We start from the raw sequence: 15,089 nt of genomic DNA on the forward strand, positions 1-15,089 counted from the left end.
AGTTGCGACAAAATTTTGGCTATGATTTATCTTTTCATATTGTTTTGGGAGATTTCATAATTTATTTCACCTTATATTTGTTCGGTTTTATTAGACCCGTTACAATGCATACAATATATGCATTGTGAGTCTTATCATAGTTTTTATCATTAGTACTTTCAGTAGTTCTGAATTTAAATTTCATATTCATGAAGCTAACTAGGAAAGTTATTTCGTTTCAGTTTTGGATACCTATGACAAACATATAGAAGTGCGTAATTTCGTGTAGCTTGATATAGTGAGTTTTAAATAACCAGTTTTGTCGAACTGTGACATCTCTTATATATATACACATGGAAAGGAGAGGTAGGTTCGGTTTCTTATTCATCTATGTCAAATGATTTGTTGTTTATTTAAAATGCATTAAACTAATAACGGTAAAATAGGGTAACCTTGTATCTGGATGATAAACAACCGTTCCTTATGGGTTCGCGCCACAGAAGTTAATTATTACAAACGCAAAAGATGTTCGATTTTTCATGTAGTATTCTGATACTGTAAGGCAAATATTAGAGGGGTGGGGGGGGGAGAAGAAATCAGAATCTGAAATCAGCTAATCACAACTGGTTTGAAATTTTTAAAACACATTTTCAGAAAGTATACACGAAGCGAGGTTATTCCAAAGAACAATACCTCATGTTATTATGAGCAGCATGGCACAATGGAAAAATCGGTCACCACAAGTAAGTACGTCGGAGTACCCCCAGATACAAACATAGCGTTGATGTTTTTTTTTTTTTTTTTTTTACTAATTCGGTGGACAACTTTTATATTTGAAACTATGAAATACGTTATATTTATAAACACATACACATTATTGCAATTAATATTCAGTGTAGTCATACAATAGAATATAAAAATCGCTCTCTTTGAATTGTATGTAATAAATGATTTGTATTAATCTTAAAGAATAGCCTTAAAGCAGGAAATCACACTACTTAATCGCATGCGAAGTTGGGTAGGGCAATAGTGAATGCTCAGGATGTCAATATTTTGCAGGATGATTTGGATAGTTTGGAGGACTGGGCTAAGGAGAATGGATGTCAATTTAATGTGGAAAAATGTAAGGTTATGCATTTGGGGGTGAAAAGATTAGCAGCAGTATATCACATTGGTGGAACTGTACTCCAGGAGATTGACGAGGCCAGGATTTGGGAGTGTTTGTGGATAGGGAGTTGAAGTTTAGGGGACACATCGCAAAAGTGACAAAATCAGCTCATCAAATCACTTGGTTGCTGAAAAACACTTTAACGAGCAGAAACAAGCAGGTTATTGTTCCTTTGTATCGAGTCTTGATAAGACTCCATCTAGACTACTGTGCCCAGATATGGGCGCCAGGGTTTCTTCTTGATGGGGGGGAGGTGGAGAGGATCCAGAGACGAGTGACCAAGATAATAGCAGGACTATGGAATGAACATTATGAGAACATGTTGAAGATTTGTGGGCTGCAGAAATTGGTTAATAGGTGGAAAAGGGGTGATATGATTAAGACATTCAAATTGCTGAAGGGTTTCTATAAGATTAATTCAGAAGATATTTTTGAGAATAAGACTGGTGGTGGTGGGAGGACTAGGGGCCATCCATAGATGCTTGGTAAGAGTGTGGTTAGCAAGGGTGTTAAGAGCTAGGTTTTTTACTTGGAGAGTGGTAAACGAGTGGAATAAGCTGCCAGAGTCTGTTGTGGGGGCCATGATTGTAAATGAGTTCAAGGTGAAGTATGATAGATACTGTGTGAATGTTGAATAGTTGTTCTTGACATGATGTTGGGCCTCCCTCGATGAGTCTAAGGACTCCTTGGAGCTGCCCGTAATAATAATAATAAACTCTCCACAAAACCATACTATTTCCCCGCACCCTAGAAAAATTTAGCACTTCGAAAATAATCAAATTCTCATATGGATATCAGGACTGTATATTTTTAAATATTCAAGTTATAAGGTTCTCAACCACACACAGACTACACAACCTAAGAAATAATTTAAACAGTCTGACACATTCTTATTCTACAATGTTGTTTTATTAATTCTATTGCATATTTGGATGTAACGAGGCCTCTATTGTTCTACAATTGGTTCTGTTAGATAGATCTTGCTTATTAAAGATAATGTAGCATCCCGCCTCCCATTCCTCACGTTTGAATCAAAACAACGAAATCAGATTTCACGTTGCTCAGAAATTGTCGCTCACGAGATCTATCACAGTTCCACGAACTTTCATCGGAAACTAGATAAAATAATGCACTGTCTACTTTTCTTTACCAAGGTCTTCTCTTAATATACGAGTACATATCTTATATTAAGAGATGTACTCGTATATTAACGAGTACATCTCTTAATATAAGAGATGTACTCGTTAATAGTCCATCATCTGACAATGATAAGACTAGCGTACCGTAAAACGAACTTTAATTATTGATTTTATCTTTCTGTATTTTTATATATTTATTTTATTATAAAATAAATCTCCATTTAATGTTAAAATTGAACTCTAGATTGTTTTTTAATTTTCTTGCATACTTAGATTTTCATCATTTCCCACACTGTTCGCAATGTTCAGTTAGGTTCTCTACCTTCTCCGTTTTTCAGATATTTTGGATTGAACCTCTATTCGACTTTCAACTTTCTTTCCACCCTCTGATAGCCTTCTCGTCACAGACAAATGCAAATAAAAATATGCATTTATCTATAATTTAGCTATGGCTTCTTCCTCTGCCTTTTGAAGTATCTTAGTACTAAGAAAATAAGTCATATTTATCTAGTTGTTGAAAGATATTTTTTTAAAAAAATCACGGTTTTACCTTCTAGTCAGCCAGATGTAGCAAAGTATTATCTTAAATTTCTAAATTTCGGCCTAGGATAGGTGACACGAAGATCACTCAGTGACTTCTACTGAGCTAATTTAATATAAGTCAAAATAAGTATCACGAATAAAAATGTTCAGTAATTCTCAGTGATATCAAATCGCATATGATGGATGAAGTAGAAGGAAGCCTTCAAAGGAAAGAAGGTGTAAAACATACAAAAATATGTCAGTCCGCACATGATAGGTTGCAGAACCCATAGCATGTTAGTGATATGTATGTGGGCACGGATAAAGAGAGAAAAAGAAGAAATTCATTGCTCTTTTTTGAATAACTAGCGATTGCAGCCTCTGGTGAAAACTTATTGAGGAAGCCTGTTTCAGAGAATGGAAGCAGAGGGAATGAAAGACTAGAAAGAGATGGTTTGTAGTTGGGCTGTGTTTATTATAGGCTTAATAAAAATTGGAGGGATGAATCACAATGGATTCAGTGGAACTGCACCCACAGGGATCAAAAGTATCTGCAGAAAAGGAATAAAGCAGAAAAAGATCTGAAATAGCTATTGGGGAGGATTAATTAGAATCTCCCTCTCCGAAACCGCATCAAGAATTTTAAGGAGGTTTTTGGTACACTTTCCCAAATGTAAGAACACTATTCTAAATTAAAATTAGATGGAATCAGAACCTGTACAGGCGGAAAAAGATACCAAGTTTTTAGAGGCTGAAGAAGTTAAGTAGTATGTTTTGGAGGATAAGCAATAAAACAGAACTCCCTACGAAGGAAATTCTGAATAGTTTAGGTCATCTACCTTGATACTCGGTAAGTGGCCAAAAGAGAAGCACCTCCATATTCAGTTATAAAGGGTGGAGAGCAAAACCCTATGTGACGGCAGTTTGCTGAACAAGACGCAGTGCTATTGCGATCATCAAAAGCGACTAAGTTTCTCAAAATACAATATTATTTATTACTGCTTATTAATTATTTAAAGGTCCGTTGAAAGTTGGCCGTGGGATAAAAAAATTAGTTCCATCGTTGAGTCTTCCGAATATGAAACATATTTGGGATATACTTTTTATAAACTTTTTTTTATATCGGATATACTTTTTTAAATTTAAAATACGATTCGGAAATTATATAATTTCTAATATATACTGATGTAATATTTAAAGATTAATAAGCAACATATTATTTAAGAAATGAAAACAACGTAGTCCTTGACATTCGCCTACAGCATGGAGTGTTTTCTCTTACATAGGAAATTCTATCGTAACATAAAATTGATAGTGGCATGACACAACAAGAAGCCATAAGGTCATATTAACCTAGAGCCTGTCCTTGAAAGGAAGACTTTTTTTTAACTGTGGCTGCTCCATTCAGAGAATTTTCTTTCATAACGATGTTTTCCATGTTGCTTTTTGAACTTTGTATATATTTTTCTTTTATTGTTGATGATGAAAAGCTCAACCAGTCATCTATATTCTGCTACAATTTTGTTATTCAACACATTAAATTGGCAGGAGAGATTACTTAAATCTAACAGAAAAAAACGTACAGAGATATCATTTCCTTCATTTGAGATTTAAATTGTTTTGATTGAAGAATGTATAAGTATGCTTAATATCCTGTTTAGGAGGAAGGCCCTATGACTTTGCCATTTATTATGTCAAATTATCTGTAGTTTAAATACTGTATGTGATTAGAAGTATTTTTTATTGGTTCTGAATTAAGTATGAAAATAGCATGATGTTTTACTTTATAATACAGATGAATCAATCTGTATCAATCAATCATTCGAAACCCATCTGATTTATAAACATGACGCATTATAAAAACAGCGAAAATGTGATTCTAGAATTATCACCAACTCTTTGCTGTTTAAATATTGATCCTTAGCTTTGCAACTATCCAGATCAACCCAGTTCGAAAAATATTACTTAAAGAAAGTGCACTGAAAACCATTTGCGTGTATTCATTAAAAATATGGTCCATACATAGTCACATTATTTAAGAATGGTTAGGTAAAACTGCTGCATCTGACACTCGACGCACATAAAACTAATCCATAACTCCCGGAAAAGTGGCTCACAACCTACCCAAATTATTTGTTTGTAACCATAAATTTAAGATAAGATGATTACTCCTGTGTAATCAGTTTGTATCATTGTGGAATAAAAAAAAACCTTCCCCTTCATGGTATAATGAGACTGTTAGCTCATCTTCAATTGAAAAGACCTGATAAAGGTTCTTTGCATCTTAGACGGTATTTAAACTTACATCTTTCCAACTAAATGGCTCCAACTCAGCTATGGAAACTAACAAAATTTCTAACAATAGCAGCTGGCTGCTGTGTTGAAAAAAAAATCGTGCAATGATAAATAGATGTGCTAGATTGGTTGGCAGCATGTAGAGTCTGTTCTCCAAAGTGTAGCTTTCCACGATGAGATGCCAACTCATTCTGCATGTCTTCAGAAGTGTAAATTATTTCATATATCTTTTCATGCTGCCAGCCAATCTAGCGCATCCATTTTGCCACAGGCAAACTAGCCAGTTTGCCTAATGGGAAAAAATTGACATAAAAAGCTGTAATTTACGGATTCATGGAACACTGGCCTCTTAGTCTTAGCTGTTTTGGCCGTAATTCCCAACCTCAAGTGGCTTTTAAACGTACTATACTGAATCCCAAGTACCGAGTTCCCAGATTATCTAACCCTCATTCCACCTATTGCAGTATATATGCTTTAAAGTTTATAACTTCTCATTGGTAAGTTTGTCAACAGAAGAAAAAAAATTTATCCTTCGTTCTCAGAATGTACAACTTAAACATGCACACATCGACATCAGATCGTTTATTCATATTGGTTTCAAGGAGAGACGTTTCAGTTTACATTCAGTACTGAATATACCAATTAACTAGGCTGAATTTGGTGGAGGAAAATGGATCCATTCGAGTATCCAAGCTATGAAAATAATGAAATACAGTGTGAATCGGGAAAATCTTAACTCTGCAATAGTAAAATTGTAAATTATTACTTTGGAATTATAATTAAATTATATCATACTTTTTTTCCGTAACTTTTGGATCCTCTATCGAAATGTTGCAGACCTTTAATTCTCCTTCTGCATTTCACCTCAGAATTTAAATATATGTTTGGTGCTAAAAATTTCAGATAAATATATTTTATTTCTATTTTTGTAAATTTAATTGCACATAATAGTACTATATCATCAATTCATCTCTCAGCTCGCTGTGGGTTTTGTTTTGCGAACCAGTCAATTCATGAGAAGAGGCACTGCGTATAAAGTAAACCTTGATCTGTGTAGTTTTTTAACTTGCAAGAGATTAAAATCTACTGTATATATAAGGAAAATACTCTGTCCTAGAGGCTCACCTTTTCTTATCATACAGTGTACAAGGTTATATAATATGGCATACATTTCAGTTTGAGTTTCGTCCTATCAGGCGCATTTTGCAAAATATTGGTTTTTGTCCCTTTCATCTGTATGAAAATTAGTTCTGTGCTTTGGATGGGCGAATCTCATGAAAAATTTTGTACTGAAATACAAAAATTTACCAAGCTATCTCAATTTTTGTTTAGCGTAGTATTATTTGAAGTGAACAGAGGATAGAAGTTATACATCATAACTCCTCTCTGATGAGAGAAAATTGAATAAAATTAAGGATGCGCACAAAAAAGTGATCCGTTTGGTTCAACTTTAATTTCGATAAAATCATTTTTATTAACAAATTTTACTAAACGTTCCGAACTGCATTGGCGAGAGGGAATTTAATGAAATTTGGTATTTAGGAACTCTTAAACCTTATTTGGTCATTTTAGTTTTGGATTGCAATCAGGCATATTAGGGACAAAATTAGGCAAAATAATTTGTCTTGAATATGTAAACCAAAAGCTGATAGACGTTATACGCGCTAAACTTCTGACATAGCAATCTCATCATCATCATCATACGTATCAAGGATTTAGACCTAGTATGGCCTATTCCGGCCTTAGAAGTCATCGTTGAATCGTTTAAGAGGACGTCCTGGTTTTCTTTTTCCTAATGGCTTGTACTTTAAGGCTTGTTTTGGTAATCTTTCTGTTTTCATTCTTTGAACGTGTTCCATCCATCTATGTTTATATTTTTTAATTTTTTCAATTACTGGTTCTTGGTTTAATTCTTTCATAATATCTTCGTTTCTTTTGTGATCATATAGGGTATACTTTGCAGTTTTTCTCATAAACTTCATTTCTGCTGTTGTTAATCTTTGTTTGTCTTTTTGTTTTATTGTCCAGATTTCGCTTCCATACATTAAGACCGGTAGGGGTAGAGTATTGTATACTCTTAGCCTGGTTTGTTTTTGAACTAGGTTTGGTTTAAATATAGAGTTAATTACTCCTGTTATTTTTAAATATTTTGCAATTTTTATGTTTATAATCTTTTTCATTTTCATAAGTGATCATACATCCTAGGTAGTTAAATGAATTCTCCTTCTAAGATCTTGTTATCTAACACTATTTTAGTTCTTGCTGGATCTTGTCCTTTAAAGGCCATAGTTTTTGATTTTTCCGTTGATATTATCATACCATAATCTTTGGATATTTCATTTAGATTTAAAATAGCTTTCTGTAAGTTATCTTCAGAATTTGTAATTATTATTTGGTCGTCTGCAAAGAGGAGTGTTTAAGTTAACTGTAGGTGAAAGTTTAATTCCTTGATGTAAATTTTTATTTCATTTTATTATTATTTCATTTAAGTAGATATTAAAAAGAGTTGCTGAGAGGGGACATCCCTGTCGGACCCCTTGGTTTATCTCTCTTGTATATGATAGCTCATGATTTAATCTTATTTGTATTTGATTATTTTCATATATACTTGACAGCTTTTAGGATATTATTTGGTATTTGTCTTTCTTTTAATATGTTAAATAATATGTTTCTTTTAACTTTGTCAAATGCTTTTTCAAGGTCAATAAATGCAATATGTGTTTCTAAATTACATTCTCTTCTTTTCTCTATTATTAATTTTAGGCAGAAGGCTGGGTCTATACATGATTGTCCTTTTCAAAATCCATTTTGTACCTCTAGAATAAAGTTTTCGGAATATTTCATTAGTTTGTTATTTAAGATTCTGCTGTATATTTTGTAACATGAATTTAGTATACTGATACCTCTATAGTTTTTAGGGTCATCTCTATTACCTTTCTTAAAGATAGGAATCACAATTGCTTTTTCCATTCTATTGGGGGGATACCAGTTGAGTAAATTTTATTTAAAAATAATAAGAGTCTTCCTTTGAATCTTGTTCCTGCGTATTTATATAGTTCTGAACCTAGCTTATCTTCTCCAGGTGATTTTCCGTTTCTTGTTTCTTTCAGGCTGATTTCTAATTCTTTTTCAGTTATTTCCTTTTCATTTTCGTTAACTGTTTGTCAGTTGTCTTTTTTAAAATATTTGTCTGTCCACAGTTCTGTGTAGTAATTTAGAAATTCTTCTAATTTCAATTCAGTGTTTAATTTTATGTTTTCTTTGGTATCTGCATTTAGGTGTTTCAAAATCTTATATACATTGGGTCTTATTTTATATAAATCATGTTCTAAATTGGAAACAAATTTATTCCATGATTCTCTGTCTTTTTCTGACTTCTCTTTTAGCTATGGCTCTTATTCTTTTATATTCTATTTCATCATCTAATCTTTTACTTCTTAACCATTTGTGATAGGCTTCTTTTTTCTTTTTGATTATTTCTTTGATTGTATCATCCCAGATCTTCAGTTTTTTTTCTTTTATTGAATTTTTTGGTCTTTCCTAAGCTTTCATTTGCTGCTGCATTTAGTATCATTTTTATATTAAGCCTTTCTATTTCTTCATTTTGTTTTATTTTATCTAGATACTGGTTAATTCTTTGTTCATATAGCCATTGTACATTTGTGTCATTCAATAGTCTAGTTTTATAAACAAATGTTTCAATTTTTCTTTCTGTTCTTGTTACTTGTAGCCATTTAGGTGGTAATCTTAATTTTATTTTAACAAGGAAGTGGTCACTGCTTATTTCATATCCTCTGTGAACTCTAACATCTAATGAAAATTTTGATGTCTTTTCATTTAATATGAAGTAATCTAATATTGATTTCCATCCTCTTGCTGCCCAAGTATATTTATGTATGTCTTTATGTTTATAGAAGGAATTCATTATTTTTAGGTTATTATAAACTACAGTTTTTTACCATTTCTGTTTAGAGTGTGTTCTCCATGTATTCCTATATTATTACTAATTTTCGTGTTTCCAATTCTTGCATTTAAGTCTCCTGCTAAAATTATGTAATCATTTTTATTTATTTTATTATATATGTTTTGTAGCTGATTATAAAAATCAATATTATCCTGTTCTCTTCCTTCTTCTGGGGCATATAAACCAATTATTGTTAAATAGCCTCTATCTATTTTTATTCTAGCTTCTATTATTCCTTCATTCCATAATTTATAATGTTTTAACTGTTTTGAAAGGGAGTTATGAATCCAAATTATGTATGTCTCTGTCGACTCCACTGTATATCACATTAAAATTTTCAGTTCTCATAGTTCGTTTTAATTTCTTTTTTGTTTCAGTGATTACTGCTATTTTAAAATTTCTTTCATTTAATAACTGGTCTAATTCTGTTTCTTTATATGCTATTCCTCTTACATTCCAGTTTGCTGTGTGTATTATATTTTGTCGTTTCCATTTTCGTTTTCCCTTTTCCATTCCAGGGTCGTTTCCCATAGATTCAATCCGATTATCTTTTTCTGTCAGCTTACAAGTATGGTTATGTTCTCCATGTCAGGGGACTAGCCTGACGATGGAATAGTTCAGTGGTAGGGCTGCTACCTTAAGGCTTCTGAACTCGCCTTCTTCTGAATTTAAACCCATAGGAGGAATAGGGTATATTGAAGGGGAAAGGGTAGATTATAGATGAAATATAGTAAGGTTTATAGAGAGGACATGGCAGTCTCATTTTAGACAAGTAATACTTCATACGGGTATCACGACAGTTCTCTCTCTATAAGGAAGGAAATTATAAATTAAAATCCAAAACAGGAGACTTTCAAACCGTATTGTGTATAAATAATTATAAGAGCCAACCAATTCTAGAATATTTGTTCATATGCGTGAGGTGTGATGCGCTAATTATTGAATTATTTTTATCTCTATAATTCAGTTATTATTGGCCAAACTATTTGAAATTATAGTTTTTTTTTTTTTTTTTTTTTCGTTGGACCAACTTTTATTGGCAACTATTCGAAAAGGCAATAATTCCTAATTCCTCCCTGGAATTGATGGAATTTACCGTATTTTTCGGACCATAAGACGCACCTTTTTACGTAGAAAAATCGACTTAGAATTGGGGTGCGTCTTATGGTTCAAAGGTAGGTGATACCCGGTCTTGGATTCCCACGTTTTCGATGGGAGCCATATGTGGGAATCCCCGATATTTCGTATTTACATACGAAAACTTTACCAGCGTCAGTAGTAGTAGTTAGTGGACGAGCGTGTGCGGTTTTGAACAGACGAGACGATTATCAATTCTTTTAAAAAATGCGGCATAAGTAACGCGATGGATGGTACTGAAGACGACTTCGTTTTTGAAGAGAGTGATAACAATAGTTCAGACAGTAACGAGACCAGTGAAGACGAACTGAATGCTGCTGGAACAAGTTATGGTAATAATTTATGAAATTTAAGGTTTGTGAATATTTTTGATATAATATATTTTTTCTAAAAATTTGTCTCATAAATTTGGGGTGCGTCTTATCATCTGAAGAATACGATAAGGAAATTTGGTGTTGAGAATCACTATTAGAATTAGTGAAGCCGTAGAAATTAGACAAAACTAACCATATAATCAACAAGTAAGGAAATGATTTCAGAAAACACGCAAAAAAGAAAGATGCTAAATTATAAAAAAAGTAAAAGATCAGCTTTATTGATTAAAAAACTAGTCCCCCCCTCCCTCCCTCTCTCTCTCTCTCTCTCTCTCTCTCTATATATATATATATATATATATATATATATATATATATATATATACACACACACACACACACACACACCAACAAATACGTAATGGGTTATTCATAAAAATTCACCGAAAAAAAGGCAGCACAGTGCCATGCCATGGGCTGTTTTTGTTCGTTTCATTTGTGTTTATTCATCATTTTGAATTTTATGATCTTTAAAACCATCGCCTCCCGAAATTTGTTATATGATTTTATATCTACTGTTTGATATATCATTACTTATGTATTTGGTTTTCACTTTCCACGTGGTTTTCCCAACCCACTTCTTTTTTTTTTTTTTTGCTCGTTTTTAAGAATTTGAATATCACTATTATCCTGATCTTTATATTATCCATGTATATCTGATTTATTATTCCTCAAATTTAAATTTTAACAAATAACTTATTAATCCTACTGGTTGGTAATAAAAAAAAAAGGCGCGGTAGCTCCTTAAACATAACTTACCTTAAAGAAGCTTAGCCTTTATTTGTTTATTTATAATCTTATAAATTGAAAGTCATATACAACTCATGTTTCAGAATATTTGAAAGTTTCTAAAATACGCATTCCGCGACAACGTTATTATATAGTGACACGTATCACGACAACCGAATTTAGAGATTATTTATTGCCAATAAACACGGAATTATATTTTTAAAAAATTCTTCGTCAAGTAGTCTTGAAACTATTACTGGCTTAGTATGCATGTGTCTAGATAATGCATTATACTTAACAGACATAATGTAATAATGATGTAGATGTATTTCAAATTATCCAGAGTTCAATTTTAGATTATCAGTATTTCTGTTTTGGAAAGACCTTTCATGATGTCTGACAAATTTATGTTATTCAAAGAATTCTCGTTAGATCTGTACAAAAGCACCACTATAGAATGGTGTGTCATCAATACTTTGACTATTCTTTATTTTAAGCTTGCCATTTCAAATTAGCCAATTAAAACCAAAACCGAAACAATTCCACAAATTTTAGTAAATGCCCCAAGTTCCAAATTTGATTAAATTACGTCCAGTCAGTGTGGAATCATTGAAACCAGTTCGTTATTTTGCCAATAAATGATCTGATTGAAACCAAAGATATCCTATTCCAAAGTTTATTAGCTTCCATCTAGCCCGAATGATTGTAATATATAATTTCGACACGTTTTTTCCCTTTGTGTCCATATAAATAATCTGATTGAAATAAAAATTGTAATGGCTCGACATTTTTGTCAGGATTTCAAATGCCGAATTTTAATAATTTTTAATAAGTCCAGACAGAATCTCGAAATAATTTCCCTACAGACAAAGCTAATTTACATGGAATGATCTTATATTGATAATGATAATACTGTAAAATGGCTGTAAGTTCAGTTTTGATAATAAATGGCAATGCGAGAAGTTCGGGCCTCGATGAGGATGAAAAAATCCCGCTCCCCACTTCCAGTAAGGGTGAACTGGCCGATAATTATACCACCAAGGAGCTTAAGGATCTTTCTCAGCCAATGTTTCCTGAGAAACTCGATTTTTTTAATAATCTCGGGAAATAAATCGACATTTTTGAAATCATCTTGTCCGATTATTGATCTTGTCATTGTCATCCCAGTCCCTTTATGCGTGCTTGTTTATGTGCAGTATGAAATGAAGTTTAGTAAAATAAATATTTAATTTTGAATAATTATTATTATTTTTTTTAATTTCACTTTATTGGAGTTACTCCTAACAATGAGTAAAACGAACGAAAAAGATCGCAAAAATCAGTCGGCTCGGTATCAAATGTGTAATATATGTAAAGCAAAGAATCATCAAGAAGTAGACTTCATAATCTCGAACATATTCATGGCATGAAAATAAAGAAAAGCTGTGAAGTGGACTGCGGAAATGTTCTCCACTTCAAAAAAAAAAAAAAAAAAAAAAAAAAGACCAGCATTTCAGTTTATCGCATGTGCTAAAAGTAGATGAATCAGTTGCTCAACTTGAAGTAGTAGATGGAATTTCTATTAATGCTATCGTAAAGAGCGATTTTATTCGAGAAATTTTCTGCAAAAGAGGCCTGCATTTATCAAAAAATCCATTATCTTTTATGACAATATATAATTATGAAAAATATATAGCAATTTCTACACTGAAAAAAATTAGCTAAAATGAAAAAAAAAAAAAATAGCGTTTCTGTAGATGAATAGACGAGTAATAGAAACTGAAATACATCAACCTTCGTTATGTATTACAAGGTTATTAGACCAAGGTTCAATTAAATCTTGGTCTAATAAGAATTCATACTTTTTCTGCAGAAAATGGCCATTCTTTAGTTAGCGTATGATGATACAACGGCTGTGAGACCCACACGGGCAGATTACAGCACAGGCTTATGAAACCTTTATAAAGCTGGTTTCTGTTGACTGCAATGTATTTCCTGTCTATCAATTGCTTGTGTTCTCTGGGCGGTTTGCCTGGTTGTAGAACAAAAACCAGTTTCCCGGAATAAAAGCCTTGCAACCTCCATGGTTAGGCTTTAAGCAATCATGACGCAAATCTACTAACAAGCGAAGGAATTTTTAGATTCCTCTTTCGTAATTTGAAAAACAAAATTCTGTTTTGACTAATTAAGCTTCGAAAAAAATTACGCAACAACCTTTTTAAATGTAGAGAAAAAGTCTTAGTATCGCTTATTAAATATCTGAATAACCCAAATTGTTTACACGAAATAAAGTATGAGTTTTTGTTGCGGCAAATGAAATGAAATGAAATTATGAGGTCTGCAAAATCGATAATGGTACGAATTTTCAAAGGAAAGGTATTTTAGTTTTGAAGTACACTTTGGAGCATAAAAACAATATGAACGAAGAAATGGGAAATTATGAACTTGGAGAATTAGAAGCTGATGTAAACACACAGAGAGAAAGAGATTCAGTTTGATGGCAAAACCAAATTGAATTAAACAAAGTATTTTCATCATTAAGAAAAATTAATTTGAAGCGACGTATACGGACACTAAACCTAAAAATTCTGCATGCTGCATCACTAAGAATTAGAACAACCTCAATACAATTTGAAAGAAAATTTTCCACTTGACTTATTATCCGTAACTCGACAAAAATCCAGACTTTCCGACCAAATAATTAAGATTTTTTTTTTAATATTCTGTTTTGACAATAAATGTAAATATTAAATCTTGAAAGTAGTTTATTTTATTATTATTTTTTATCTTTAGTTTCTTTACCGTATTATTAGCATGACGTACTTGAAATATCTAATGTTAGTCTCAAACTCAGTGTGTTTCAACAAATGTCCAATGTTACATATCTGTACCAATATATTCTTTCTTTGTTTGTTTAGAATCATCACACTTTGAGTCCTATTTTTGAATATCTAACACTAGTTACATTTTACTTTTCTCCCTATATTCTACATGTAAAGTTGACTATTTTCGGAAAATTTAGAATTCCGAGCAGCTAAAAACCTAGTGTCTAGTTCGTTTGATATTAATTTATCATGAACATGGATCATTTTACAAAAAAAAAAAAAAGTTTGAGGTGTTAAGCTGAAAGTTGCAAAAACGTCTTTTTTTTTTGTTAACCATCCATTAAAATGACATCAAATATTTGAGCATACTTTCAATATTTTTGGTGCATCCTGTGCAGAGGGTTTATCGATGATTATCGATCAATTATATTTAAAAGATGACTTCTCAAAAAATATTCTCAGAAAAAAAAATGCCGGAAAAGTGACTCTGATTTGACATCGTTGTAAACCCAACTTGCATTTTTTTCTTTTTTTTTATTTGTAATATATGATAACTGTTTCTTTGATAAATGTATACATATAGTTTTTAAACATAATTAGTTGCTAACAGAAACTTAGGAAATAATTTTGGAGTAAAGAACCTAAATGACACCAGTTCTCGAACTTTAATTATTATAAAACCAATCACTGCTACATCGGCATAAGAAAAATATGCATTATATAGTAATTTCATATTACATGTTTAGTTTATTAATAACTAGCCCGTAATGAACGGAAATGTCATCGATTTCATTTATCAGTGATACATTGCGCATACAGAGATCGCAGTATTTTGACTTATTGGCGCTTATATCTGCAAGCCAGCGTCCTCGATGAAAAACTTTTTGTAAAAAAGAAAACGTGTTCTTGGTTAATTTGCCGAATGAATTTGTTCTATAGTCATGGGAACGATAGGCTAATTCTTCTAAACATCTGTTG

At 32.1% G+C, this 15,089-nt stretch overlaps 1 long non-coding RNA gene across 1 annotated transcript in view; it reads left to right on the forward strand.

The window, feature by feature from the left end:
* The first annotated feature begins 300 nt into the window (after positions 1–300).
* Positions 301–15,089, forward strand: part of LOC150105738 (uncharacterized) — a 177,951-nt gene continuing 163,162 nt past the window's right edge. Inside the window, exon 1 of the long non-coding RNA XR_016548497.1 lies at positions 301–345. This is a non-coding gene — a long non-coding RNA (uncharacterized LOC150105738). The remainder of the gene's footprint in view (positions 346–15,089) is intronic.

Source organism: Typopeltis vanoorti, chromosome 6, assembly GCF_054136105.1.
Source record: "Typopeltis vanoorti isolate ZY-2024b chromosome 6, IOZ_Tvanoo_1.0, whole genome shotgun sequence".
Taxonomy (NCBI): domain Eukaryota; kingdom Metazoa; phylum Arthropoda; class Arachnida; order Uropygi; family Thelyphonidae; genus Typopeltis; species Typopeltis vanoorti.